This window comes from Carcharodon carcharias, chromosome 18, assembly GCF_017639515.1.
Source record: "Carcharodon carcharias isolate sCarCar2 chromosome 18, sCarCar2.pri, whole genome shotgun sequence".
NCBI classification, from domain to species: Eukaryota; Metazoa; Chordata; class Chondrichthyes; order Lamniformes; family Lamnidae; genus Carcharodon; species Carcharodon carcharias.
The window spans coordinates 113,125,115-113,130,114 of NC_054484.1; positions in this window are offsets into that span (position 1 = coordinate 113,125,115).

A 5,000-nucleotide genomic window follows, 5' to 3' on the forward strand; every position below is an offset into this window, starting at 1 on the left:
GGTTAATGATTTCTCACAGCCAAACATGCCTCTCTGCCAGAGACGAAGTCCGAATGGTTAATGATTTCTCCACCACACTTGCCTCTCTGCCAGAAACCAAGTCCAAATGGTTAATGATTTCTCATAGCCAAACATACCTCTCTGCCAGAGACGAAGTCCGAATGGTTAATGATTTCTCACAGCCAAACATGCCTCTCTGCCAGAGACCAAGTCCAAATGGTTAATGATTTCTCATAGCCAAACATGCCTCTCTGCCAGAGACTAAGTCCGAATGGTTAATGATTTCTCCACCACACTTGCCTCTCTGCCAGAGACGAAGTCCAAATGGTTAATGATTTCTCATAGCCTAACATGCCTCTCTGCCAGAGACTAAGTCCGAATGGTTAATGATTTCTCCTAGCCAAGCATGCCTCTCTGCCAGAGACGAAGTCCAAATGGTTAATGATTTCTCATAGCCAAACATGCCTCTCTGCCAGAGACTAAGTCCAAATGGTTAATGATTTCTCATGGCCAAACATGCCTCTCTGCCAGAGACTAAGTCCGAATGGTTAATGATTTCTCCACCACACTTGCCTCTCTGCCAGAGACCAAGTCCAAATGGTTAATGATTTCTCATAGCCAAACATGCCTCTCTGCCAGAGACGAAGTCCGAATGGTTAATGATTTCTCCACCACACTTGCCTCTCTGCCAGAGACCAAGTCCAAATGGTTAATGATTTCTCATAGCCAAACATGCCTCTCTGCCAGAGACTAAGTCCGAATGGTTAATGATTTCTCCAGCCACACTTGCCTCTCTGCCAGAGACTAAGTCCAAATGGTTAATGATTTCTCATAGCCAAACATGCCTCTCTGCCAGAGACGAAGTCCGAATGGTTAATGATTTCTCCACCACACTTGCCTCTCTGCCAGAGACCAAGTCCAAATGGTTAATGATTTCTCATAGCCAAACATGCCTCTCTGCCAGAGACGAAGTCCGAATGGTTAATGATTTCTCCACCACACTTGCCTCTCTGCCAGAGACCAAGTCCAAATGGTTAATGATTTCTCATAGCCAAACATGCCTCTCTGCCAGAGACTAAGTCCGAATGGTTAATGATTTCTCATAGCCAAACATGCCTCTCTGCCAGAGACTAAGTCCGAATGGTTAATGATTTCTCCACCACACTTGCCTCTCTGCCAGAGACTAAGTCCAAATGGTTAATGATTTCTCATAGCCAAACATGCCTCTCTGCCAGAGACGAAGTCCGAATGGTTAATGATTTCTCCACCACACTTGCCTCTCTGCCAGAGACCAAGTCCAAATGGTTAATGATTTCTCATAGCCAAACATGCCTCTCTGCCAGAGACTAAGTCCGAATGGTTAATGATTTCTCCACCACACTTGCCTCTCTGCCAGAGACAAAGTCCAAATGGTTAATGATTTCTCATAGCCAAACATGCCTCTCTGCCAGAGACTAAGTCCGAATGGTTAATGATTTCTCCACCACACTTGCCTCTCTGCCAGAGACCAAGTCCAAATGGTTAATGATTTCTCATAGCCTAACATGCCTCTCTGCCAGAGACGAAGTCCGAATGGTTAATGATTTCTCCACCACACTTGCCTCTCTGCCAGAGACCAAGTCCAGAAGGTTAATGATTTCTCATAGCCAAACATGCCTCTCTGCCAGAGACGAAGTCCAAATGGTTAATGATTTCTCACGGCCAAACATGCCTCTCTGCCAGAGACTAAGTCCGAATGGTTAATGATTTCTCCACCACACTTGCCTCTCTGCCAGAGACCAAGTCCAAATGGTTAATGATTTCTCATAGCCAAACATGCCTCTCTGCCAGAGACTAAGTCCGAATGGTTAATGATTTCTCCACCACACTTGCCTCTCTGCCAGAGACCAAGTCCAGATGGTTAATGATTTCTCATAGCCAAACATGCCTCTCTGCCAGAGACTAAGTCCAAATGGTTAATGATTTCTCATAGCCAAACATGCCTCTCTGCCAGAGACTAAGTCCGAATGGTTAATGATTTCTCCACCACACTTGCCTCTCTGCCAGAGACCAAGTCCAAATGGTTAATGATTTCTCATAGCCAAACATGCCTCTCTGCCAGAGACTAAGTCCGAATGGTTAATGATTTCTCCACCACACTTGCCTCTCTGCCAGAGACCAAGTCCAAATGGTTAATGATTTCTCATAGCCAAACATGCCTCTCTGCCAGAGACTAAGTCCGAATGGTTAATGATTTCTCATAGCCAAACATGCCTCTCTGCCAGAGACTAAGTCCAAATGGTTAATGATTTCTCATAGCCAAACATGCCTCTCTGCCAGAGACTAAGTCCGAATGGTTAATGATTTCTCCACCACACTTGCCTCTCTGCCAGAGACCAAGTCCAAATGGTTAATGATTTCTCATAGCCAAACATGCCTCTCTGCCAGAGACGAAGTCCGAATGGTTAATGATTTCTCCACCACACTTGCCTCTCTGCCAGAGACCAAGTCCAAATGGTTAATGATTTCTCATAGCCAAACATGCCTCTCTGCCAGAGACGAAGTCCGAATGGTTAATGATTTCTCATAGCCAAACATGCCTCTCTGCCAGAGACTAAGTCCGAATGGTTAATGATTTCTCATAGCCACACATGCCTCTCTGCCAGAGACTAAGTCCAAATGGTTAATGATTTCTCATAGCCAAACATGCCTCTCTGCCAGAGACTAAGTCCGAATGGTTAATGATTTCTCCACCACACTTGCCTCTCTGCCAGAGACCAAGTCCAAATGGTTAATGATTTCTCATAGCCAAACATGCCTCTCTGCCAGAGACTAAGTCCGAATGGTTAATGATTTCTCCACCACACTTGCCTCTCTGCCAGAGACCAAGTCCAAATGGTTAATGATTTCTCATGGCCAAACATGCCTCTCTGCCAGAGACTAAGTCCGAATGGTTAATGATTTCTCCACCACACTTGCCTCTCTGCCAGAGACCTAGTCAAATGGTTAATGATTTCTCATAGCCAAACATGCCTCTCTGCCAGAGACGAAGTCCGAATGGTTAATGATTTCTCCACCACACTTGCCTCTCTGCCAGAGACCAAGTCCAAATGGTTAATGATTTCTCATAGCCAAACATGCCTCTCTGCCAGAGACTAAGTCCGAATGGTTAATGATTTCTCCACCACACTTGCCTCTCTGCCAGAGACCAAGTCCAAATGGTTAATGATTTCTCATAGCCAAACATGCCTCTCTGCCAGAGACGAAGTCCAAATGGTTAATGATTTCTCATAGCCAAACATGCCTCTCTGCCAGGGACTAAGTCCGAATGGTTAATGATTTCTCCACCACACGTGCCTCTCTGCCAGAGACCAAGTCCAAATGGTTAATGTTTTCTCATTGCCAGAGACGAAGTCCGAATGGTTAATGAGTTCTCAGGGCCACAGACCCGTTGGTAACCCATTTCTCCAGAAGCTTACCGAGGCCAACCTCTGATATCTCGCGGGCCCGGAGGCCTCTCTGTCCGGCCTGCACATTCAGTCCGAGGTGCATTGGTTAACCATTTCTCCAGAAGCTTAACGAGGGCACCCTGTAACACCTCGCGGGCCCGGAGGCCACTTTCCACGTCCTGCAAATTCAATCCGAGGTGCATTTCCCTTAGCCGCCTTCTCCGGCCGGCTTCGGGACGTTTCCGGGGCTCCGACCGTGGCAAGTCCGGTCCTGCGGGCCTTTGGGAGCCTTCCCCGTGCACGCCCGGGGTTCAGGCCGCCGCTTTCCGAGACCGACCGAAAAACCCGAAAAATGCCGAAAATGGACAAAAATGGCCGACGGCGGGGCCTCCCGGTCGGTTAGGCGGCAGCCTGGATCGGTCCCTGCGGACCTGGAGGCTCGAGAAGGCACTCGGAGCTGTCGACCGATTCTCGACTTGCCACCTCCTACCATCCTGCAGATACCCCGCCAACCTCCCCAGCCAGCAAATGCAGCCGAGAAGTCGGTCGGTAGTCCGGCCGCCGAGGAGGCCTCGAAAGCCCGCAGAACCTCCTTTTGCCATTTCCCCATCGGGAGAACCGAGGGGAAATCATTATCGAGCTCCAGCAGCCCCCTGCCAACAATTGCAACCTGCCCCGTGGCCGGGCCGATTCGCCCGACCTAGCGGGAATGCCCCCACCGAGGGCCCGGTAGAAGCTTCGGATCCGACCTCATGGACTTCCGTCTTCGCACGGATTTCGCTCTCCCGGGCCCAGGGGCCACTTCCCCGGGCCTTCGGACGCAATCGGAGGTGCATCGGGCCGAAGCCGCCTTGCCGGCCGGCTTCCGGAGGTTTCCGGGGCAAAATCCGGTCCTCCCGGCGAGGGGGAGCCTTCCCCGGGCACGCCCGGGCTTCAGGCCGCCGCTTTACGTGACCGACCGAAAGACGGGGAAAATGCCGAAAATGACCAAAAATGGCCGACGGCGGGGCCTCCCGGTCGGTTTTGGGGGCAGCCTGGGTCGGTCCCTGCAGACCTGGAGGCTCGAGAAGGCACTTGGCGAAGTCGACCGATTCTCGATTTGCCACCTCCTACTATTCTGCAGGTACCCCGCCAACCTCCCCAGCCAGCAAATGCAACCGCCATTCAGGCCGACGACCCTCCGGTAGTCATACCGAGGAAGAGGCACCGAAACCCCGCAAGGCCTTCCGGATTGCTCCCGTTCCCCGACCGGTTCTTTTTTAAAAAAGGCCCCAGGAGCCCGGATTTTTTTCGGACGCACTCGGGACCGCCCTGAGGGACACCGAACACCCACCCTTTCCCCAGTTGGACCCTCCCCGCCTCGGCCACCGGGGTCGAACCGGCTGACCGGTTAATGATTTCCCCCTGCTCGGACTCTGCTGCTGTTCAACCGCGCTTGCGCGGCTCGGCCCCTTGCACCGCCCCCTCACGTGGGGGCCCTCGATACGCCCCCCCCGGCAGCCATCTTGGCCCGCCGGTCCGGTATTTTAGGCCGTTTTGACCCTTCCCTGCCCGCTAAATGCATCCGCTCGC